Source organism: Polypterus senegalus, chromosome 3 (assembly GCF_016835505.1).
Source record: "Polypterus senegalus isolate Bchr_013 chromosome 3, ASM1683550v1, whole genome shotgun sequence".
NCBI classification, from domain to species: Eukaryota; Metazoa; Chordata; class Cladistia; order Polypteriformes; family Polypteridae; genus Polypterus; species Polypterus senegalus.
The window spans coordinates 131352279-131379476 of NC_053156.1; positions in this window are offsets into that span (position 1 = coordinate 131352279).

Below are 27198 nucleotides of genomic sequence, written 5' to 3' on the forward strand. Positions count from 1 at the left end.
AACTGTTGTTGCCTTTATGTTATACTCATCCCCATCTTTGTTATTTAGCCAGGTTTCAGTTATTGCCACGATATCATAATTATGCTCCACTACATACAACTTCAACTCACTTCTTTTATTTTTGATACTTCTAGCATTAAGGCAAGTTATTTTTAATGTGTTAATCCTAGTTTTACATTTAAATGTTCTCTGGACTATGGTGAATGGTGAATATCGGAAATTCAAAATTTTTAAAGCCAGCAATTCACAATATGACTGCACTGCAGCCACATCAAAGTGAACAAAATTAGCACACCACAAGCCACTAGTAAAACTGCCAGGAAGAATGACTCAAAACTTCTAACATTTGAATGGACAAGAAAAGATCAAAAAGTGAAGGGTGGCTGCATTCCAGGTGGCATCTGACCTACAAATAATGCGAAGCACACAAGCAAAAAGGCACTGCAAAGCTGTCTGAAGTGAAGGTCTTCAGGGATCAGTTCGGCATTGTTTGTCAGTATGCACACATAAATTCTTTAACCTGCATTATCCAATTCAGGGTTATGGTGTACAGGAGGTTTTCTCTGTAACTAGGTGCAATTTTGAAACAGCCCATGGCAGGGCAACAGTCCATCACAGAGCCCACGTATCCTCACAGGAACCTTGAAACAGGGGTCAGTTTGGAGTTATCACTTGACCTAATCTACATATTTTTCGAGTTGTGGGAAGAAAACCAGAGTACCTAGATGAAAACCAGTAAAAACATGGGGAGGATGTGCAAACTCCACGGCCTGGCCCCATGAGCTGGATTCAATCCCAGGATACTGTGCCAACAAAGCAAGAACTCTAAACACTGTTCTACTGTTCCACCCCTGTTCAGTACAATGAAATGTTTTTGAGAGGAGCTGTTGGTTCTTCCATGCTCTGCCAACTAGTGTGCACCTCCAAACATATTTCACATAATAGCTCTGTTCAAAGAACAGCTATAAAGCTATATATACGTCCCTACACACTGCCATTCTAAGGAGTATCTTAAATGCTGAGTTGTTGATTTTCAAAACAAAAAAAAAATCTTCAATATCTAAAGAGAGATTATTTTTATTTTAGGATAGTGTGCTTTTTACAAGGATGTGCCTACTTTTTTCTGCATTTTTTGTTCATTCTTAATAACTGAAACATTATTCTAGGTTTCCAAATAATTGCAATTGTTACCGAGGCCATCACTGTAGTCATGCTTATTGTTGGACACAGATATCTTTGCACTTAGGAAGTATGCCAGCATGTCAGGCCAGTTATGATCTTTTTTCTTTTAAAATGAGCTCAGAAAAACTGGAAAACTGTTAGGGTTTCCGATCTTGCCAAAGAACCAGGAGCATTCTTAATGGTGGCTTGTACTTGAGGATCGAATTTATTGCAGGGTGGTACCTACTGTATATCTGACTTGTCAGGAGCAGTTGAGCGAGAAGGTTTAGGGCCTGATATGGACATTGTACTAGTTAATTTCTTTTTTATCATTGTGCCTGTGACAAATGGGGTGTTCACTTACTGCTAAATCCATTGCCAATTACTCAAGACACCTCAGTGATGCATTAACACCTACAGAAAATTGTTACAGTAGTATTTAGTCAATACCGCTGTATTTATTGTCATCATTTTTTGAATTATTTAACAAAGTCAAAAAGAAGCCTTTGCATCAAAATGAAAAACATCTCCTTGTTGTGTATTTGTATGTTCATTAACAAGCTAAATTTATATTGATGTTGATTGACATTCCTGTTGTTGGTAATTTCCTGTAGAATGTTAGTGGGTGGGATTTTAGAAGGAAAAAGGAAGTTCTTAAAAAAAGATGTTTTGGTCTTTTACTGAGAGAACCTAATGAGAAACTGACATGATTTTACAGTTATTAAAAACTATATTTAAGACTCATTATTAACGACTGTGTATCGTCAATCTGTTCCGTGTCCTGTGCCATACAACCAGGAACTGCAGCACCACCCACTGACCACACCACCACACTCAGCCAGGGGAGTGATTGTATCACAGCTCTCTGCACATCAAAGACAGTTGTGAACTGATTCAGTGGATGCTCCATTTATTCTTGATGCAGTCATTTCTTCAATGATCAGCTTGTAAAATTTAGACAGGCAGTTCTTGAGGGTAATTAGTTTGGGGTCTTCCACTTAGAGGCAAGAAGATGTTTAGCAGCTATAGTGCTCAAACATAATAATTTGTGAAGATGCACAGACAGAACAAGACCTGTGAGATCTCAGACTATAAGAATATGTGGTAAGAGGGGTATAGGAACTGATAGCACTGATGAGAGTAAGTAAGACATCAGAGACCAGAAAGACATAAAAGAGGAGAAAACCAGTACATATGCATAAATATCCCTGGCAAAGTAACAGAACGCATCCTAACTAAATCCCATTAAATGTAGCTTACGAGGAGTAAAATATAACTTGTGTACAAATTTAAATGGAGTAAACATATGGTTAGGGTTTCTTGAAAATTTGATGGTTTTGAAAACTGTATCTCCCACAAAAAGGAGAGAATGTGAGGTCTTAAGACAAAAGAGGAATGAGAGGTAGGGGTTTACAGGAATCCTTACACAGCAGGGAGTAAAAACCTGTTACAGGCTTTGTTAGAGAAGAAAAGGAACTATCAAGAGAGAAAAGAGAATGATAGGATAAAGGAGATTTAAGGAAGACACTGTATGCCTCAAGGGCTGAATGAGCTGCAGGCTGCAGAAAAGGAAGAATTTCAAAGTAAGACTAAAGATTTTGGAACTACTGTATTTGTGGCCAGAATCCCTAAACAGATCACCCATGCTTCCTTCAACCAAGCAAGAAACATGACTGACCACCTAAAAGCAACACATAATTATTAAACATAGGTGAGTGCATATGCCATTTGGGGATTTTGCCTATCTTCTTTTCAGTTTTTTTATACCACAATTGTATTGTGTAATTTATAATGGGCCCTAGGTGGAGTTTGGAGGTCCTGTGCCTTAAATTGGCACATTCAATTGTTGATTTCAGGGAAAGCCAAGCTGGAGAGATGCAAGGGCTTATCCACTACCAATCTGGAGAGCAGTCATCTACCCATTTCCAAACTTTGAAATGGTATTATTTTTCATGAAATTCTTACTTTGCTAATTTTTTTTTAAATACTGTTGAAGTCACTACTTGTTATTGTTATTAACATAGTTCAACAGAAATAGAGATGAAAGTTTCTCCATGTGTATATTTAATTTCTATAAGTGTACCATTTACATTAAAAACAAAACATCTGTAATAGCAACATCTCAGATCATTCATTTAATAAGAAACATGCAAAATATGGGGAGCTCCTTGTGACCTTAACCTGGGAGGATGTAATTTAACAACACATTTAGGAATAAACACATTTTGGTAATTTAAAATGCTTAAAACCCACTTCTAATAACCAGCTAATAAAACAATATCTTAAGTTATGAGCAGTCAGTCCACATACACATGGGGAGAACATGCAAACTCTGTAGAGACACTGACCTGGCTAGCATCAAACCTGAGCTCATGGCACTGTGTAGTAATAATAATAATCATCATCATCATCATCTATTTAGCACCTTTCTAAAGTATTTCACAAATAGTCAAAGGAATACAATAATAATAATAAAAGCAAAGAACACAGGATACAAAGTAATATCAAACATTAATAAGTATTTCAAAGTTCAGAATTCGATTAAGAAACAAGCAAACAAAAAAGAAGAAAGCCATGATCAAACAATACAATTTTTGTACAATTACATGTAGGAACATACTGTAAATGTAGATGTTACAATCACCCACTGTATTAAGGGACATTGAATAAGATAAAAGTAGATTTTTCCATCAGTTTTACAGCCAAACATTACAAGTAAGACACCAATAATTTGCTGGCTATCTGTTCGCTATTCAGTTCAAGTCTAACAATCAGAGCCTGACCTCCGTGGTGCTGCAAAGTAAAACTGACCAGATGGATTCACCTCACTTTAATCAGTACTAATAACCTGATTAAAACTGAATGTATATGTGTAACATAATGACTGCACACTACACATCTGCTTAATCTTTTTCTGCAAAGCTATTGTCAACAAACAAGTAATATATGTGCTTTGTTGTATAAAGAATATATTTTTTTCCAGTCCAAATACTGACTGAATTTGGTGGCTATGCGATTTTCATAAATCCTCCATGGCTCTAATTTTCAAACTATTTATTATTTATAATAATATTAGTTAATTAAATATAATGGCCTGTAACTATGACATTGGGTAAGGTCTTTGCCTTGTTTAAATAGAAGAGTGATCAATTTAGTGTTGACTCTTGGATTTACTGTACATTCTGTAAGGCTGCATTTAACATTTGGAAAAGAGGTAAAGAAAGCAGTTTCCGAAAGGCCAAAAGTAACTCAGAAGGAATGTCATCAATTCCAGGTGCTTTTCCTTTATTCATAACACCCAGTGCTTCCTTCAGCTTTTCAAGAGCATCCAAATGTGAGATTTCCTCACCTGAAAATGGGACAAATTCAATTGATCTAAATTCTGCACTGGAGTATGGCATAGACACATCAGAGAATAAATTAGAGAAGTAATTGAAAAACTCTTTTAATTATTTGTTTGACATCATAAATAATTGCATCAGATTTGGTTGTGATAGAAGAGATGGTAGTAAAAGATTTTGGTTTTACCTTTAGAGACATAATAGTGAGCCATTGTCTGATGGATCTGAAATTCTGCCCATTGTTAGAGGAGGGCATTTAGTTCATCCCTAACAGTTGATATTTTATTTTCTAGGATTTTATCTAGTAACTGGGGACAAGATCTCTCCCGCTCAGTAAGCTGGTGAATCAAGTTTAGTTACTTTTTTTTTATTTTTGCTGCAGTTAAGGTGTAATGAAACGAGATACAGTACAAATGTCTCAGACACCACCTTTCATAGCCTTCTAGGGAATTCTTGGGTCCTTCAAGGAGTCAGTAATTATCTTTAAAAATTCATTTAATTTAGCAGCTGACTGATCACAAAATTGTTAATTATTTAAGATTGATGTATTGAAACTCTATCTGCTGGCGCAGGGTTGCAAATTAGGATGATAAAGTTTAAGACAAACAATGAGATCAGCAGAGATTGAGGAGGACAAGTGACAGGAATGTATAGGACATGCAGGACAAAAGTTTGTGTAATAAATAATCAATTGGTGACTGTGTATGGTATATGGAGAAAATAATTCTCTGTCAGATGTATTTCAGAGCTGAAAGATGTCTACCAGACTTAGGTCTCCATGGCATTACAAATGGAAGACACAGGCACTAAGCTTCCATACCAAGAGCCAGTCACTTGGCTCCCGCTGGTATACTTAATGAGAGAGTGCAGTTATCATAACATCAGTTTAGTGACTCGGTCACAACATTTGAGCTATCTAGTGCAAATTGTGTCACGGAAAACCTAATATCTTTTGAATACTACGCCTACCAACTGTTTTGACTGGCTAATCACTAAAGTTAAAACTGAGCTGCGCGAGTAAGCATTGTTAATTGATTAATTAGTGCGTGTAATGTTTGTTGATGAGGTGAACATATTAAAAGAAACAAGAAGCAAAGAAAATCATGCAAAGAGTACCATACTAATTTTGTAGTTTGTGCTCTAAAGAGAAGGACACACAGCACAAGAAGTGTTTCTCTGTCACTAACGCACAAAGAATTATAAGTTGGTGCAGAATTAATTCTTTAAAAAATGAATAAAGAAATAAATCCACCTTATTTTCTTTCCCTGGTACTATCAACAACACCTGGTGTTGGCATTCAAACAGTAATTTCTTCTGTAAATTCATGGTGTTGGTTTGGCGAACAAAGCAAATTCCAGAAAAGCAGTTCTGCTGCTGACTGTAGTTAGTGCACAAGCTATTAAAGTGTACAACATCTTCATCAATTTGAAAGTGTAGACCATACAAATCACTTGAAATTGGATGAACGCTGCTCACCTGAAAGAAGTTAAACCAATGAAAGATATGGTTTTCATCGAAGAATACAACTGCAAGGTGAAACTTTTGATTCTTTCTTAACCAGTGTCACATGTGCACTTAGGAAGCAGCCAACAAGCCATGAGGTGAGTGAAAGATCGTGAAACAAAGGTGTAATATCGAGTATTAACACCTCTCTCCTTTTTTCACCAGAATTAATGAAGAAAAACAGTAAACAAATTCACTCACAGATAGTCCTAAATTCCCAAAATGGCTTTTCTTCTGTGGCTTCTGTTCTGCCTCCGACCTCTGAAGACGATGTGAATTCCAGACTCCTCCTGATGACGTCACTTCTGGATGACAACATTTCCGCCAACATCACCTCCGGCTGCCAATTGATGACGTCACTTCCGGTCGCTGCATGATGACGTCACTTCCGGTTGCCACATGATGATGACACTTCCAGTCACACAGTCGTGACATCATTTCCATCAGTACCTCCTTCCGGTTGCCATTTTCTATTTAAACTCTTCATCATATGTATTGTGCTATCAACTGTTATGGTTTTGATTACTTTTTCAACAACATTTTTGGTCAAGATCGCCACACATTTTATGGGGACCATTCCCCAACTCTTTGTTTTTGTCTCGTGTGAGAATAATTTCCTACACCACCTTAAATCTAAAAGCCAGCACTTGTAAGTTTGGTGATGTGAAACAAACCATGAATCGAAACCCTATTGTGTTTGCAATTTTTATTAACAAAGTCAGAGAAAGTATATTAAGAGAATCTAACTTAACAGAACAGTGTAAAGATGTGTTTTGTGAGTGAGCTAGCGCAGAAACACATGCATTTATTTAACCAAAATGAAAAAACACTTAAAGTGAATGAAACTGAAGGGATGCATTTGGTTAAACCTAAACTAAGGAAGCTGGTAACTAAGAAAACATGTACAAGATGCAATTTTGTTTTGCAAATGGTGTTTGAGAAAGCAAAAACCAAAGAAATGTTCAATGTATGGAAAACTTTGCACAAAGTGCGGAAGCAAAAATTCTTTTGAGAAAATGTGCTACTCTAAACAAAAAAGCTGACCTGCATGTAATTGGCATGATGTTCTTTATTGGCAAGTTCATACCTGACTTGTCATCCAAAACTAATCGTTTAAGAGAGCTCATCTATCACAATTTGGTGTTTAACTGGACTAGAAAGCATGAACAGGAGTTTAGAGAAATAAAACATATTCTCATTATAGAACCAGCAGTGATTTTTTTTTTTGGATGCATCCAGACCAACTAAAATTTCCACTGATGCATCAAAAGATGGGCTAGACGCAGTCCAGCTACAAGCAGAAAATAACATTTGGAAACGAGTAGCCAATGCTTCCAGGGTAATGACAGATAGATATGATAGATATGCTCAGAAAAAGAAGGCTGAAGTTTACTGTTCAGCTATGAAAATTTTCACAACTGTGTTTATGGCCAACCAACCTTTTATACTGCAACTAAACACAAGCCTCTTTTGGATATAGTAAACAAAAACCAAGAAGAAAAGTCCAAATTCAAGCTAGAAAACACACCACCTCCAGCACCATTTAGAAATAGGAAAAAAATAGAATAAGAAGTTGAAATGGATGTCAATCTTGTGACAGCAACATTGCAGGTTTTTTAAATAAAAATTGAAGCAAATGGCTGATGAAATGATAAGGACTCAATTTTACGCACAGTTATAGATCACTTCAGAGCAAAATATGCTATGCTGTCTTCTGTTGCAAAAGAACAGAATCATTATTCCAGATGTATTAAGGAAAGACTTCAAGAAGGCCATCCAGGCTAAGAAAATGTAAAAGAGGAGTAAGAGATCACACATATAGGCCAGGGATAAACAACGACATTGAGAAATTTGCAGATAGTTGCAGCACATGTTATCAAGTACACATATTAACAAAATTGAAAGAGACAATGATGCCATCTTATGTTTAAGATGATACATTGCAAAAAAGTAGATACTAATTTACAGTATTTAATCTGCAAGGTCAAGACTATCACCTAGTGATTTATTACTTTTCAAATTCTCCAGAAATAGCATTGCTTTGAGATGTAACAGCAGGTTGCGTTATCAAGCATTTGAGAGCTGTTCTTGCCACACATGGCTTCCCATAAACACAACAAGAATTAGTGTAATTTACTGAGGACTATTAGTACCAAGTGTGTTAAATCCAGAATACTGTATCCAATCTAACTGCAAAGGGAGTACAAATTGTTGTTTAAGAAAGGCATTGACAGGTATTCTGGCCCATATTTAGCTTTACTAAGTTACAGAGCTTCACCTTTAGAGAATGGGTAGTCTCCAGCCAAATATTTTATGGGAACAAAACTGAGAACAATGATTCCGTTTATTACTAGAAACAAATTACCAAAGGGTTTCAAAATAAAAATTATAAAGTACAGGCAAATAAATTACAATTAGGGATCCAAGTGCTTATAACCTTTGGCAGTGAATGACCATGTAAGATTACATGATGGCAATATGTAGCAGAGAAAAGGAATGGCAGGTCCAAGATCTTGTAAAATAAAAACATTGAGATGAACAAATGCTAAGAAGGACTAGACATGGTTTGCTAAAAACAAGTGAAATGTTTTGTGAAGATTACAGTACAGATGTTTGTCATTTGTCAGTTTCATCTGAAGCTAAAAAAGACAATTCTAGGCACTTAGTGGAGTCACCTAGACATCAGAATAAAATAAAAGAACTTCTATAACTGATGGATTCAAAAATAATAAAATCTCCACAAAGACTGAGTTATTAAATGTTTATAAACATTACCATTCAGAAAATAATATATGTGTATGTTGTATATATGTTGTTTTCAAACTGAAGAAAAGGGGATGTCATGATAATTGACTATCATGCCTTCCAACTGCCAGTGGCTGGCTAAGTGCTAAAGTATAAAGTAACCATTGTTAGTTGATTGTCTTGTGTGTGTAATGTCTGTTGATAAGGTAAAAATAATAAAAGAAACAACAAATAAAGAAAACAGACTGACAGTCCATCCATCCATCCATTATCCAACACGCTATATCCTAGCTACAGGGTCATGGGGGTCTGCCGGAGCCAATCCCAGCCAACACAGGGCGCAAGGCAGGAAACAAACCCCAGGCAGGGTGCACACACACACACACCAAGCACACACTACGGACATTTAGAACAGACTGACAGTGCCACACTAATTTTGTTGTTTATGCTCTACAAATGAGGACAACACAGAGAGGTTTTCTGTGGTGGCATCTCGTGTCACTTCCTTCTTATCCTAGTACTTTGGAGTCCTATGTGATTTCTAAAAGAATGAGAATTCTCCAACCTTTGATGATACCATCCATTATCCAACCCACTATATCCTAACTACAGGGTCACGGGGATCTGCTGGAGCCAATCCCAGCCAACACTGGGCGCAAGGCAGGAAACAAACCTGCCAGCCCACCTCAGGGCCCACACACCAAGCACACACTATGGACAATTTAGAATCGGCAATGCACCTAACCTGCATGTCTTTGGACTATGGGAGGAAACCGGAGTACCCGGAGGAAACCCACACAGACATGGGGAGAACATGCAAACTCCACGCTGCGAGGCAGCAGCGCTACCCACTGCGCCACCGTGCCACCCTTGATGATACCAATTGCATCTAATCTTCTAGAACAATAATAAACTACTTTAGCATATTTATGTTAAATATTTCCACTTGTATTACTTGTGTACTGTATAAATATATTGTGTATTTATTTTTTATTATGGCTACTTGTGTATTTTTTACTTATTTTTTCTTTGTATTTAGTTTATCTTCTTTTAAAGAACATTGAGCTACATATTTTGTTTGAAAATGTAATATATAAATAAATGATGTGGCTATGGTAACCACTGCCACCACTTCTTCGTGTGTAAAACTTCTTTAAACTTTTGCACCATTTCTCACATTCTTTCACTGTGTTTTGTTTTATTCAAGAGTATGATTTGATACATTTTTATATTGTATTACAATTTTATTTTGGATTCTGATTCAACTAAATCATAACTTCAGGGGTGTATTGGATTGAATTTCTTTATGACTTGCTGAAGTTTTAAATGTTTCCTGCTGCTCAGTTCCTTATTTATGAACAATTCAGTGTTTTTTTTTAATGTGCAAACTAATTTTCAGAAAATTCTTTGTTTTCTCTGATATTCTTTATCACTACCAGCACCTCCTGCTTGTGTTTCCATTGGAGTGATGCTTTACTAAAGCCTGCTTGCACTTCATGCATTTCATGCTTTCTTCATGACATTCAAGTGGATTGCTACTAATGGTGAGTGAAACAGCAGAGTTTCATCTCATATACAATTTTGCAAATTTGCCTACAACATTAATTTTGTGTGCTATTTCACAATCAGTAGACTCACCAAAAAAAGGTTTCTTTTTGATAGAAAACGACCATTATTGTTCTTTAAGGGTTATTCTATATCTGAAACTTCTCTTCTCTTTCTTGGTCACCCTCCAAAACTGTTGCTGCTGCTGCCACCTCAGTCTTCCATGGCTTCATCAATGTGGTTCCACATGCTTTCATCTCTTTGCACAATGTCTGCCTGCACATTTACACTGCTGGTTTTGCCTTGCACCACTTATTTGGAAATCAGAGGTAAACACTACATGCACTCATTTTCTCCTGCTCCTGAAGAGGATGGCAAAGAAGAAGTGGTATAGTCAGAGAGATGCAGAAAGTAGACGAGTACAAGGAGATAAGGCGCAAGGTGAAGAGAGAGGTGGTGAAGGCTAAAGAAAAGGCATATGATGAGTTGTATGATAGATTGAACAATAAGGAGGGAGAAAAGGACCTGTACCTATTGGCTAGACAGAGGGACCACGCTGGGAAAGATGTGCAGCAGGTTAGGGTGATAAAGGATAAAGATGGAAACGTACTCCCAAGCGATGAGAGTTTGTAGAGCAGATGGAAAGAGTACTTTGGGAGGCTGATGAATGAAGAGAACGAGACAGAGAAGAGGTTGGATGATGTGGAGATAGTGAATCAGGAAGTGCAATGTATTAGCAAGGAGGAAGTAAGGACAGCTATGAAGAGGATGAAAAATGGAAATGAAATGTTTAATGGAATCTTGGAAAGTGAGAGGATACCTGAGGAGTGGAAAAGAAGTGTACTGGTGCCGATATTTAAGAATAAGGGAGATGTGCAGGACTGCAGTAACTACAGGGGAATAAAATTGATGAGCCACAGTGTGAAGTTATGGGACCAGCTAGGAAGCTAGGTTAAGAAGTGAGGTGATGATTAGTGAGCAGCAGTATGGTTTCATGCCAAGAAAGAGCACCACAGATGCAATGTTTGCTCTGAGGATGTTGATGGAGAAGTTTAGAGAAGGCCAGAAGGAGTTGCATTGCATGTTTGTGGACCTGGAGAAAGCATATGACAGATTGCCTCAAGAGGAGCTGTAGTATTGTATGAGGAAGTCGGGAGTGGCAGAGAAGTACATAAGAGTTGTAAAAGATATGTACAAGAGAAGTGTGACAGTGGTGAGGTCTACGGTAGAAGTGACGAATGCATTCAATGTGGAGGTGGGATTACATCAGGGACCAACTCTGAGCCCTTTCTTATTTGCAATGCGATAGACAGGTTGACACATAAGATTAGGCAGGAGTTACCATGGACTATGATGTTTGCTTTGCATTGTGATCTTTAGTGACAGTAGGGAGCAGATTGAGGAGACCCTGGAGAGGTGGAGATATGCTCTAGAGAGGAGAGGAATGAAGGTCAGTAGGGACAAGACAGAATGCATGTGTATAAATGAGAGGGAGGTCAGTAGAATGGTGAGGATGCAGGGAGTACAGCTGGCAAAGGTGGATGAGTTTAAATATTTGGGATCAACAGTACAGAATAATGAGGGTTGTGGAAGAGAGGTAAAAAAGAGAGTGCAGGCAGGGTGGAATGGGTGGAGAAGAGTGTCAGGAGTAATTTGTCACAGACGGGTATCAGAAAGAGTGAAAGGGAAGGTCTACAGGACGGTAGTGAGACCAGCTATGTAATATGGGTTGGAGACGGTGGCACTGACCAGAAAGCAGGAGACAAAGCTGGAGGTAGCAGAGTTAAAGATGCTAAGATTTGCACTGGGTGTGACGAGGATGGATAGGATTAGAAATGACAACATTAGAGGGTCAGCTCAAGTTGGACGGTTGGGAGACAACGTCAGAGAGGCGAGATTGCATTGGTTTGGAAATGTGCAGAGGAGAGATGCTGGGTATATTGGGAGAAGGATGCTAAGGATAGAGCTGCAAGGTAAGAGAAAAAGAGGAAGGCCTAAGTGAAGGTTTATGGATGTGGTGAGAGAGGACATGCAGGTGAAGGGTGTAACAGAACAAGATGCAGAGGACAGAAAGATATGGAAGAAGATGATCCGCTGTGGCAACCCCTAACGGGAGCAGCCGAAAGAAGAAGAAGAGAAGAAGAAGAAACATGGCAAAAAGCTAAGGGTTTGCATCTCTAAATTTGGCACTTCTCCATTTGTTGAGGTTAACTTTGCAGTAGTGGTCTGCATATAATTATCAGATACAATACAACACAACTTATTTCTTGTATAAATTTAGATCTGATGTAAGAATCAAGTAAAATGTCTAGCTCCAGTCATTCTCCATCCCGTTATATCCTAACACAGGGTCACGGGGGTCGGCTGGAGCCAATCCCAGCCAGCTCAATACAGGGCGCAAGGCAGGAACAAATGCCATGCAAGGCACGAACCCAGAATAGGGCACACACACACCCACTAGGGACAATTTAGGATCACCAATGCACCACGGGAGGAAATTGGAGCACCTGGAGGAAACCCACACAGACGTGGACATAGGGAGGACCCGGAAAGCGAACCCAGGTCTCCTTACAGCGAGGCAGCAGTGCTACCACTGCGCCACCATGCCGCCTAAAACATAAAATCTGGTCCTATCTATACTTGTCATTCTCTATAGTCGGAGCTACCAGTATATCTAAGCTCTCCTTCCCTGACAGTCATTCTTATGGGTGATTGTAACATCTACATTTATTTTCCAACGTTTAAACTTACTTAAATTGTATTATTTGTTTTTTAGTTTTCTACTAGCATTTTCAGTTATCTATTTTTACCGATTTCTTGTGTCTTATTCTAGCTTAGAACTTTGTCTTTCATGCATTTATATATTATTTGGTGTTTAATGTTTGTATCCAGTGTTATGTAATTCTACATGTACATTTAATCCTATTGTATCCTTTCTAATATTTATATGCTATATACTTAGAATACTATATAAATAAAACATATTATTCTTAGTAGTTATTAATCACTGACTTTATTTGTTTGCTTTTTTGCTTATTCTGCTTATGAATTATTTTGTGATTTTTGTTACTGAATATACTTTTGTTTTGTGTTGTATTTTTTTTATTGACTGTTTTCTCATTTATTTATCTATCGATTGACACTTTTCCTTTTGTCTTCTGTTTATTATTTTTGTTTATTTTTATTTATGACTGTTTGTTCTCCATTCTCAATGTAAACTATGTGTAAGCATGCACATCAATTTTTCATAGTACAATTTTATTTAATAATTAATGCTATTTTAAGAAGCCAACACATTCATCAGGTTTGAATTTTCAGAAGTTTATAATGATTAATTTTTCAAAAAAATAGAAAATGACGCATTTACATACTGTACAGGTTACCAGCAGTGAATGCTAATGCAGCAGATAAAGAACACTGGGACTTGATATTCAGATTTCATATGTAGTTCAGCATAATTTATGTCATTTGAGATGCACAGAGTATGCTTCAAGCAATTGATGTAAGACAAGGACTTTTCCTTAATGGCATTCTGGTGTGCCACACATTCTTAATAAATAGTCCAAGGGTGGTACTGCAAAATAACTAATCAATCTGATTGTAAGAAAGAAGGGTATCACTGTAGCAGAAGCCACTAAGGTAGTGAAAGTCTTCAATGGCAAAGCTCTGAAGGTAGATGATATTTGCCCAGAGTTTTTTAAACCTCTGGATGTGGTTGGGGTGTCTTGGCTGACACGCTTCTTCAAAATTGCATGGAAGATGGGGACAGTGCATCTGGATTAGCATACTGTGGTGGTTGTCCCCATCTATAAGAAACAGGACTGGAGGTGTGTTCCGACTTTAGGGGGATCATACTTCTTAGCCTCTCTTGGAAGGTCTATGCCAGGGTTCTGGAAAGAAGCATCTGGGTGTTGGTCAGGTCTTGGATTCAGGAGAAACAATGCGAATTTCAACCTGGGTGCAGAACTCTGGACAAGGTTTTTACCCTAACAAACATTCTGGAGGGTTCATGAGAGAATCCACAACCATTCTGTGTTTAGTGGACTGTGGGGGTTGATATGGGAGTATAGGATACCAGGTCAACTGTTGTTGGCTATTTAGTGCCTGTACAACTGGAACAAAACCTTGTTTATCATTTCTGGCAGTAAGTCAGACTTCTTCCTGGTGTGTGTTGGACTCTGCTAGGGCAGAATTTTGTCTCCAGTTCTGTTCATAATTTTTATGCACTGAATTTCTAGATGTAGCCAAGGAGTGGAAAGTATCCAGTTCAGTGACCTCAGGATCATATCTCTACTTTTTGCGGATAATGTGGTCTTGCTGGCTTCATTGGACTGTGACTTTAGACACACACTGGGGTGGTTTGCAGCCGAGTATAGAGTGCAGGATGAGGATCAGCACCTCCAAATCCGAAATCATAGTTCTCAGCCAAAAAAGGGTGGAGTGATTTCTCTGTATTGGGGATGATGTCCTGCCTCAAGTGGAGAAGTTTAAGTATCCCTGGATCTTGTTCACAAATGAGGAAACGGGAGATAGAAGCAGTATCTGCAGTGATGTGGATATTGTACTGATCAGTTGTGGTGAAAAGGAAGATAAACTGAAAGGCAAAACTTTTGATTTACTGGTCAATCTATTTTCCTACAATCATCAATGGTCAAAAGCTGTGGGTAGTGATCAAAAGAACCAGATTGCAGACACAAGTGTCAGAAATTAGTTTTCTCTGCGTGGTGTGTCTGGGCTCAGCCTTAGAAGGAGGATGAGAAGGAGGGGCTTGAAGTAGAGCTGCACCTCTTATGCATTGAAAGGAGCCAGTTGAGGTGGTTTGGGCATCTGATTAGGATGCCTCTTGGATGCTTACCTGGAGAGGTGTTTCGAATATATCCACTCTGGAGAAATAATATCTCTTACCTGGCCTAGGAAAGTATCAGTATTCTCCCTGGAGGAGTTAGAGGAGGTGGTGAGGAAAAGGAATGTCTGGGCATCTTTGTTCAGACTGCTGCCCCATAACACATATTCGGATAGGCAACAGAAAATGGATGGATAGATGAATGGGTGATAATGTAGGAGTTAATGCTACTGTCTCACAACTCTGTACAAGTGTTTGATTTTTTATACAGTCACTTACTGTGAAGTTTTGATCATTCTTAGCTCCATGTACATGAGCTTTCTCCAGGTACTTTGATTTCCGCATATTATAGCAACTATAAAATTAGCTGTATAGGAGAGGTCTCTTTATGTTTGTGTGGCTTTCCTATGGTGAATCCAGCTTCGCAGCTAAGACAACTGGTGAATCTAGCTAGGAGTAATTTGTGTGAGTTCATTCCTTGGTTTGTCTCTTCATTGTGCTAATGATTATTGGGACAGATTAGGACTTCCTGTGACTTTGAAAAGGAAAAGCAGCTACAGTGCTTAGGTAAATTGAAATGAATTACCCTTTTATAAAGAACATCTGGAATGGTGGCTGTGTCTGTATGAGTTTAATGCTCAGGCATTTGAAGTAATGAGAACACCAGTCACCAGACATTTAGTTTGAGTTAACTCCTCTATTTTACTGATAACTTAGTGAGGTGCAATCCGTTATTTTAAAAGGCAACATGCTTTGTGTATTTCAGCTTAGCATTACGATCCTTTGTAGAGAAATGCAGCAGAACTAAGAAGAGTGTATTACTGCTATGGAAGCCTGTTCTGGTACAAGAACTTTTTGCACATGTCAATACAACAGTCAACATGACCACTGTCTTGAAGCAGATAGAACAGGTTAAAGTAGATATAATTGGACTGTGTCATAATAGAAGACTTACTTTGAACACTTCTGGAACACTTCTTGGAGGATGGATCTCAAAGACCAAGTAGTACTATGTTGTGCAATGAACAGATTTAAATAACATATTACTTTCTTTCAAAACTGAGCGTTTTTGCAGTTTCATCTGGCATTAGACATCTGTCCAGTTAAAAGACAGCACAGTTGTGTATTCCATCCCTAATTCCTAAATATTCAATACCAAATCTGCCAGCAAGCAACTTCAGACTGTCAAAAAGTGAAGTATTAAAAAGTTCATGGTTTCAGATATTCCTAACCAGCAACAGAACTTTAGTAGGCATGAACCAGTAGAACATCAATCATATCTACAAAGCAGTGACACAATAATAAACTCTAGGAGAGTGTTGCAGCTTTCTTCCCCCTTCATTGTTTTTCACCTTTCACACTTAATACAGAAACACATTTAACATGTGGCATAACCACTAGAAAGATAGATACATCTTGATACTTACTAATATGTGCACTTACCTACTGTAATTTTTATTGTACATTCAGAATCCCGGTAGGTTCGTTCTGATATGCAAAGAATATGAAGAATATATTCAATTTATTGTCAGTGATATTACATTGGGCACTAGAGTACTTGCACAGGAGAGAAAGCTGATATCCTGAGAGTGTAGAGCTGGGAAATAGCACAGTTGGTTTCCCCCCTGATTGTACACTGCACAGAAAGGAAAGTCAGACAAGTGGGAGACAATAGGTCAGTTGTACCCTTGACGTTTTTTGGGGTTTATTGAGCCCTAGATACAGGAGAATTGTGCTGGCTGCTTGCCCTGTATATTTCCTTGTGTCATATACAGCCCCATTTTTATATTAGATGCCAAAGGGAGTGGATTCCACTAATCTTCTGCTGTCCTTATTTGAAAAGGCAGGGAGTACCTTGAGCAAATGCATCTTTAATATTTAAAGTGGACCATGAAAAGTTGCCCAGAAGATAAGAAGAATTTTAATTTTAGGTGACCTCCAAGTTAAGTCTTAACACATGGCTGCCTAATGACACATAATGTGGTATATGAAAAGGAATATAAAGTTTGACATTTGATGCAATAGACGTTTAAATTGGCAAACAAACACAAAAAACAAATGCAGCCATCTGATGACTTCCTTCATGCAACTCAAAGCTCCAGACCAAAATCCAAAAATCCAAAATGACAAGTGGAGCATGGAGAACTTAGTGTGATATCCATTTCATCCATCCATTATCCACCGCTTATCCGAGGTCGGCTCCTCCCATGCTCCTCCTAAGCAGGGAAGCCCAGACCTCTCTCTCCCCGGCCACCTCCTGCAGCTCCTCTGGGAGGACCCCGGGGCGTTCCCAGGCCAGCCAGGAGATATAATCTCTCCAGCGTGTCTTGGGTCTGCCCCGTGGCCTTCTCCCAGTGCAGCATGCCCGGAACACCCCACCAGGTAGGCGTCCAGGGGGCATCCTGAACAGATGCCTGAACCATCTCAACTGACTCCTCTCGATGCACAGGAGCAGCGACTCTACTCTGAGTCTCTCCCGGATAACTGAACTCCTCACCCTATCTCTAAGGGAAAGTCTGGCCACCCTGCGGAGAAAACTCATTTCGGCCACTTGTATCCGCGATCTTACTCTTTCGGTCACTACCCAAAGCTCATGGCCATAGGTGAGGGTAGGAACGTAGATTTACTGGTAAATCAGCAGCCTTGCCTTTTGGCTTAGCTCTCTCTTCACCACGACGGACCATTGCAGAGCCTGCATTACTGTGGATGCCGCACCAATCCGTCTGTCATCCTCGCGCTCCATTCTTCCTTCACTTGTGAACAATACCCCTAGATACTTGAACTCCTCCACTTGAGGCAGTAATGTGTTCCCAACCTGGAGAGAGCATTCCACCCTTTTCCAGCTGAGAACCATGGCTTTGGATTTAGAGGTGCTGACTCTCATCCCTACCACTTCACACTCGGATGCGAACTGCTCCAGTGAGAGCTGGAGGTCACTGTCCAATGAAGCCAACAGAACCATGTCATCCTCAAATAGCAGAGACGAGATTCTGAAGTCACCGAACCAGACCCCCTCCACTCCTTGGCTGTGCCTAGAAATTCTGTCCATAAAATTTATGAACAGAATCGGTGACAAAGGGCAGCCCTGGCAGAGTCCAAACTCAACAGGAAATTACCAGCAATGCGGACCAAGCTCCTGCTCCTCCTGTACAGGGACCGAATGGCTCATAACAACGAGCCTTGTACCCTTGTACTCTTGGAGCACACTCCACAGGATGCTTCGAGGGATATGGTCGAATGCCTTCTCCAAATCCATAAAACACATGTGTACTGGTTGGGCAAACTTCCATGCCCCCTCCAGGATACTGGCCAGGGTGTAGAGCTGATCCAGTGTTTCATGGCCGGGATGGAATCCACATTGTTCCTCTTGAATCTGAGATTCAACCATCGAGTGAGATCTGTACACAGTGTTGTCCACCACCGGGTTCGCAGATTGCTGCCACAAGAGGCACCAACAATCTTGCGGCCACAGCTCCGTTCTGCTGCTTCGACAATGGAGGCTCAGAACATGGCCCATTCAGACTCAATGTCCTTCGCCTCCCTCGGAATGAGGTTGGCAGTGAAAGATCTTTCTGACCAGTTCCTCTGCCAGACATTCCCAGCAGACCCTCATTATACATTTGGGTCTGCCTGGTCTGTCGGCATCCTCTCCCACTATCTGATTCAACTTACCACCAGGTGGTGATCAGTTGATAGCTCATCCCCTCTCTTCACCCGAGTGTCCAAGACATAAGGTTGCAGATCCGATGACACGATTACAAAGTCGATCATTGAGCTGCGACCTCGGGCATTCTGTCACCAAATGCACTTATGGACATCCTTATGCTCGAACATGGTGTTCGTTATGAACAATCTCTGGCCAGCACAGAAGTCCAACAACTGAACTGCACTCAAGTTTAGATCAGGGAGGCCGTTCCTCCCAATCACACATCTCCAGGTTTCACTGTTGTTGCCGACGTGAACGTGTAAGTCTCCCAGCAGGACATTAGAGTCCCCAGGAGCTGCACCTTGCAGCGCTTCTTCCAGGGACTCCAAGAAGGCCGGGTACTCCGAACTATCGTTCGGCGCATAAGCGCAAACAACAGTCAGAGTCCTTCCCCCAACTCGAAGGCGCAGGGAAGCAACCCTCACATCCAACGAGGAGAACCCCAGCATGCAGGCCTCGAGCCAGGGGGCCATAAGCAAGCCCACCCCTGCCCACTGCTTTTCACCCTCAGCAACTCCAGAGTGGAACAAAGTCCAGCCTCTCTCAAGAATAATGGTTCCAGAGCCCAGATCGTGCGTAGAGGTGAGCCCGACTATGTCTAGCCAGTACTTCTCAACCTCACACACCAGTTCAGGCTCCTTCTCCACCAGAGAGGTAACATTACATGTTCCAAGAGCCAGCTTCGGCAACCGAGGGTCAGAATGTCAGAGTTCCTGCCTTCGGCCACCACCCATATCACATTGCACCCAAACCCCTATGGCCTCTCTTGCAGGTGGTGGGCCCACAAGAGAGCGGAACCACGTTGCTCCTTCGGGCTGAGCCTGGCTGGGCCCCGTCATCAAAGGTCCAGCCACCAGGCATTCGCCAGCGAGCCCCTCCCCTGCGCCTGGCTCCAGGGTGGGGCCCCAGGTACCCTTTCCGAGGCAAGGGAAACGCCGATCCTTGGTTTAAACCCATGTGGGATCTCAGTGTAATAGCATTCCAAAAACCCAACTAGTATCAGTAACTGTGTGGGTGGTGTGGCTTTATATGCTTTTTGGGGGGATTTACCCAGCTAAAAATGACTACTTATGACAACAGCTTCTAACTTACTTTCCTTTATCTTTGGCAACATCCTCATAATCAGTGTTTCTTTCTTCTGACTGGGCTCAATAATCCACCCATCCTGGAATGCCAGTTTGTGCCAACTTTGAAGCTTGATTATCACACCATTATACCAATCTCCTTAACTAAAGGTACATACTACAGGCAGGTCTCAGATTACAGTGATCTTGGTTTATGGCAATCCACAGAAATGAATAAGCATAGAAGAAACATACTGTATTTTTCTTTTCACCTGAAAGTCAATTAAGCTTCAACTAACAACTTCCATTTTTTAGTTACCATTAATACAAACTGGTTTGACATATCAATACATGGCAACCATCACTAAACACTGTGGCTCAGTATAGTACTCTTATGTATTTAGTCATAATTTCCAATCATTTTGTGCTGTCATTTCCATGTATTTCATAGTTAGTGGTGCATTTTGTGCTTAAATGAGCATCCAGTTTAAATGAATGTAATGTAGTGATAATTATTGAAGAAAAAGAATGAGCATTATAAAGCATGCAGCAAGTGGAGACTACATTAAGTCAACTGAACAAAAACAAACAGGATCTACTTTTCAATCTCCATGAGAATTGTGTATCATTTTCAAAAACTATAGAATGGGCGTACAGGTGCATAAGGTGAGTCATTTTGCTTCACTGTCAAGATTAAAATGTTTTCAGTAAAATAAGTCTAGGAAAGGTAGAGTCATTGAAATATGCATACAGCGGAAGTGAATGCAGTGGGTGTATGGGTGTTTTAGGAAAACAGCTGGTGTGCAGTGGGCAGTGTGGTGCAGTACATTAAAGCCGAGATGCTTGCGATTCTATTAAGGCAGAATTAAGCTCAGTTTTTGCAATTCAGTGTTATATTTAAAGAAGAAATACAAATGTTCGTTTATGACTAAGTTTAAACTGTGGCTGGTTTATATGTGTATACAGTAACAGAGAATAAATAGCAAGATACCGATTACTGCACTGTTGAACTTGTTATATGAACGCAGTATGATCCTTTCATAAAGAATATTGAAGATTTTGTGCCTGCTGGTCTTCATACCCTTTGTGACGGTATAAAGCAAGTCTTCCTGATACATCTCTGTGTTTAATCAACATGCTGTTGTGAACGGAGAATCCTGAGTTGGTATCCTAAGTGGGGGTCCTGAGATGAGTGAGTATCCTGTCCCCCAATAAGTGATAAAGCATTAAGTACAGTATTTTTGCTGATTTTTTTTTTTTTATTAATGGATATTGCACAGTTCATTGTCCCAAAATTGGGTTTACAAAAGTCTGTAGGAACACATTATTTGTAATCCGAGATCTACCTGTATATACTAGATGGTGTCTTTAAGCTGCAGACTGTGGCTCTACTAAAATCAGCTCAGGCTAATCAGTAGCGTAAAGTAAGTTTAACAATTTCCACAAAATTCTTTTCAATTTTAAATTTCATTGTGAACTAAAAACATCTTTGCCAGACTGTTTTAAGATTTCCCAGGCTTCTTATCACATTTTTAAATTAACAGTAATTTCCCATAAAATTATGTACAGTGACAACTGAAGAACAATTACAGTAATTATTCAGTAAACTAACATAAGAGCGGTGACTCTCACCAGGTAAAACAGTTGATGAGATGAGACTAACATAAAAACCTCTTTGGACAATTTCAAAATGTCTCTGCATTCACAGAATCAATTGCTCCAGGGCTCTTTTTATTCTCCAAATGTAGTACACTGCCCACTGGTGGTCATCTTCCTTCTTAACTAACATTACATGTAGTGTTTCAGGGTGTTATTTGTGCCTCTGGGCACTGCTGAGTCTTGTCACTGGTTTGTACGGACTCAACTGTACACCTGCACACACATCAAAAATATATATGTTTTATGGTCATGTAGGGAGGAAAAATCTTAGCATTCCCATCAAATAAAAGTCTTCAGGCTTTATAGCAGGGCTCTTTTTGAGTATAAGCCAGTATACAGGAAACAATGTGTTTCAATAATTTCAAACAACTCTGTCAATTCACATTTATAGTATTGAAGGATTTTTAATTTTATAATAGTTTCAATGTCAAATAAGTAAATGCAAAAAAAAAGTGTTACATTATTTCCACTTTAAAGTGAAAAATGTTAAAAACTCTTTACTGATCTCATTATTTACTCTGAAAAGGAAACAAGAAAAAGTTTTTTTCTACCATCCAAGTAAAGTATGCTCAAGGTTTTAAACCATTACAAATATACACACAGTTTGTAATTTTTGTAATTCAAGAGAACAACTTATTTGAAAAATACTGGGACTCTTTTTGTAATAGTTGTCTATATAAAAAAGGGTCAGGTAAAGAAAATGGTTTAAAAAGAAAAAAAACACATTAAAAATACTACTATGGATGTTTATTTTTTTAAAGTGATGGAAGCTACTATGATGGATAACCTGAGTGATTTTTCATGATAAAGTAAAGTCCATCTAGAACCTGCTTAATCGAGTGATGGCCTACCAAGCAGCACAACACTTTCCTGACACAATCAACCCTCGATTGTCTTCCACTTTATCCCAGGTCATAGAGTACTTACACAAACTAATATGTTATATAGTAAATGGTACCAGGTAGAAAACAAGAACACTTGATTTAAAATCCACAAAGAAGCAGGCAGAATGTTATCCATCCGTCCATTATCCAACCCGCTATATCCTAACTACAGGGTCACGGGGGTCTGCTGGAGCCAATCCCAGCCAACACAGGGCGCAAAGCAGGAAACAAACCCCGGGCAGGGTGTCAGCCCACCGCAGGGCGCCCACACACACACACACACCCACACACCAAGCACACACTAGGGACAATTTAGGATTGCCAATCCACCTAACCTGCATGTCTTTGGACTGTGGGAGGAAACCGGAGCACACCCACGCAGACACGGGAAGAACATGCAAACTCCACGCAGGGAGGACCCGGGAAGCAAACCCAGGTCTCCTTACTGCGAGGCAGCAGCGCTACCCACTGCGCCAAGGCAGAATGTTCAAACTCAAGTCCCTTTGACCCACCCGTCAGCTTTAAGGAATTAAACAATTTTTTTTTTGCATGCAGCTTTACTACGCGGAGTGTATTTACACTTCCTGCTAGGATAAAAACAACAATTCCTCCGTAAACACTTATGGCTCATGCACATTTAATGCTGAACTTTCCACATTAATGTGACAAATGCATCTTAAACATGAATCCTCAAAGTATCTAGACATTTATACCCCTACTGACCCCATTTTCTCACCTTGTGAGTAACTAATACTAAGTTTGTGCTCTACTTTAAAATGTTGTTCCCCATCATTTGATAAATAAGAATTCTTAACCACTCAGTGCTCAATAAAACACAAATGTTCATAAATTTGGAGTATATAAAGATTTAATTTGCCAGTTTTATATAAAAAGTCAGTTTCTGGATTGGCTCTGCCCTAAAACCTCCAAACTGGATTAAACAGATTTAGCAATGGATGGCCAGATTCACGATGAAATGGTTTTAATTTTTAACATGATTGACCAATCAGGTAATTTTTTTCCTCCACAAACTTCCCACAGCATCAAGTAGAATAAGACGCCAAGTAGACAATTCCCTGCCTTCTCTTTGATTACTTCATAGACTCCGTAGTTAGTCTCTGTAATAGGCATAAAGCAGTTTTAATTGTGCCAATAAACAGAGGTTATGGTAGAGACCCACTCAGCAGACACTTTTCTCCAACTGAAAGAGATACTCTACAGACTATCAGGCATTTGACCAGAGAAGGGAAACTATTTTTTAATGGTAAATTGAACAGAAGGTTGAACAATATTATTGACAGTAGTAGATATCAAAAATGTTTTTTGAGGAGATACAGCAATCAGAAAAAATGCTACACAGTAACATCCAGAATAACAATGCTGTATGTAAAGTCTGAAAATGGTCATGTAAGGTTGCAGTTGCAGTGTACCTGAATTAGTACCATAAAAGCAGCAGGTCAAGACCAGACTACATAGTACCTTAATAACAGGAGATGCTCCTCAGGTCTGTGATGTCTCAGTAAACAGTGCAACAAGATCAGCTTCAAGTTTAACTAATACACAGCTAGTCTTGTTATGGCTTTGTGTCTCTCTATGGTCCGCTGAGCTGGCTGTTTGATTATCTGGTAATGGAGGTAGCCAGTAATTTCATCTTGCCCACTTTCAATTAACAACATGGTGCTATGCATTCCCTTCAATTTAAAGGGATGGCACACCGGGAAAAAGTTCATCCTCATGTAAAAAATCATTGTAATCATTAGGCTACATCAGATCATCTGTCATTACTGTAGAAATTATTCACTTACAGCATATGAAAAGGCCCAGAAATCCCTATCTGGAAAGTAATTATGTTAAGAGATAAATGTTAGCACTGTAGAGTCATGCCTGAAATATAATTGTCTATCTGTAATTCATAGGTGGATCTACCATCAGAGTGACCTTGGGGGTGTGTATCATGTGGCTCTGGTTGCCAAGGGGCTGACATTTTTTTATTTCTGATTATTACCTCACACTTGTCCATGCACCACACATATGTGGTTACTCATATTATAATGTGCTGTCTCGATGTAATATACAAGTGACCGTGTGCTGAAATCTCTAAAGGGGGCACCTCCCCCAAACTCAGTTTGTTTTTAATTTGTGATGTTCATAGAGTATAAATTTATGCATGTGAGACCCTGGGGACTGTGGGGGTCTTAATAGGATCTTGCTGTAACTAATTTCCCAAATACGTAGTGTGACAAAATAACGTACACAAAAATACTCATAAAGTGTTGGGGAATTGCCCTGTATATTGCTTTCAGCAAAATGGTCAATTTGTTTGAAACAAATCATACAGTAGACAATGTTTGATGATAAGAGGTGGCTATTTATACAGGAAAATGGCTGCCAGACATGATTACAGAGGAAATGATGTAATTGTGGGCGGGGCGGAAGTGACGTCATCATCAAAGGCCGGAAGTGACGCCATCAAAGTTGGACCGAAAGTGACGTCATCATCAGAGGCTGGAAAGTGACATCATCAGAACTGGACCAGAAAGTGACATCATCACCCGAAGCTGGAAAGTGATGTCATCAGTGCTGGACCGAAAGTGACGTCATCAGTTGAAGCCGGAAGTGACGTCTGAAATGAGGAAGAGAATGAGCCATTTTCTGGGAAAGTTTGGATTATTGGTCTTCTTTGTTTCTAAAATATCAGAAAGAGAGGCATCAGTACCATAAAACAACCTCCCATCTGTTGATAAATTGCTCACCTCTGGGTTTGTTGGCTGCCACCTAAGCGCACATGTGTGACTTGGCATCCCCCTCAGCCCAGACCCATTGGGGCGAGCGACCTACACTGAGAGGTCGAAGGTTCGAGAGAGAGCATAAGCGTTGGCTTGAAGAGAACCCCGATGATAAGTGACCTGGAACCTGTAAAATTGCAATTCCAGAAACCACCTCGTGACACGTGGATTCAACTCATGATTTTGGGCCATCCACTGTAAAGCGGCATGGTCCGTAACCAGAGTAAACTCATGGCCCAACAAATAGTACCAAAGTTGGGTCACAGCCCACTTGATCGCCAAAGCCTCTCTTTCCACCACTGCATATTTCGTCTCCCTGTCCAGCAGTTTCTGGCTCAGGTATAATACGGGGTGTTCAGCACCATCGATGCATTGGCTCAGCACGGCACCCAATCCAGTGTCCGATGCATCAGTCTGGAGAATAAAAGGATAAGAAAAGTTAGGAGATCTCAAAACAGGTGCTGACGTTAGAACCAACTTCAAGTCACAAAATGCAGCTTCAGTATCGCATACCACTTTAAGAGGAGCCCTTTTCTTTGTTAAATTAGTAAGAGGCGTAGCCCTCTCGGAAAAATGAGGAACAAAACAACGGTAGTAACTCGCCAAACCCAAGAGAGCTTGAAACTGCCCCTTTGTAACCAGACGGGGCCATTTGACAATTGCATCAATTTTGGAGCACTGTGGTTGAACTACAGTATACCACCACCTACTAGATAGCCTAATTATTTGGCTTCGTTCAGTCCAAAGAAACATTTCTTCGAATTGATCCGGAGTCCTGCTTGAGCTAGAGTAGTCAGGACGGCCAACACATGCATTATATGTTTCCCCCAGGTGCCCGAATAGATAACAACATCATCCAGGTAAGCGGCACTATAGGAATTGTGGGGCCATAACAGTGTATCTACCAGACGTTGAAAGGTCGCTGGTGCCCCGTGCAAACCAAATGGGAGAATCTTGTATTGCCAGTGTCCACTAGGAGTACTAAAGGCAGTTTTCTCTTTAGCGGAGTCCGTTAAGGGAATTTGCCAATATCCTTTCGTCATATCAAGTGTAGTTAGAAACTGAGCATTTCCCAACCTCTCTAGGAGATCATCCACACGAGGCATGGGATACACATCAAATTTTGAAACCTGATTGATTTGTCAGAAGTCATTACAGAACCTCCACGAAAAATCAGGTTTAGGAACTAAGATGATTGGACTAGACCACGAACTATAGCTTTCTTCAATAATGTCCATTTCTAGCATTTGCCTTATTTCCAGTTCGACTTCAGTTTTCTTTGCTTCAGGAAGCCTATAGGGGTGATCTCGGACAATCACACCCAGTGACTATGTTATGCTCAATCAGCGTAGTATGACCTGGCTGTTCGCTTACCACTTCCGGAATGGACAAGATAGTAGTCTCTAACTCTTGTCATTGACGCCATGACAAATTAGGACCGAAATTAAGGGGTTGGTATTCTACAAAAAGGGAGCGGGGCTGACCAGAGGGAGGTGCTGCCTCTCTGTCCTTCCATGGTTTCGGCAAGTTAATACGATATACCCGCTCACTCGGTTGACGATTAGGTTGTTTAACTAAATAATCAACGAGTCCTTTTCGTTCATTAATTTCGTAGGGCCCTTGCCAATGAGCCAATAATTTAGAATGGGAAGTGGGTACGAGCACCATCACACGCTCCCCCGGATGAAATTCCCGAAGGGTGGTGTTGCGGTTATAATGTCATGCCTGTGCTGCTTGAGCTTTTTCCATATGTTCTTTTAGTGCTGGTTTAATTTTATTTAATGTATCGCTTAACTTTGTGATGTATTCTAAAATATTAGAGGATGAAAGTACCTCCTCTTCCCATCCTTGTTTTAGTATATCTAATAGACCTCGGGGCTGTCTTCGATAAAGGAGATCAAAAGGAGAAAACCCTGTGGAGGCTTGTGGTACTTCCCTATAACCAAAAAGCATGAGGGGT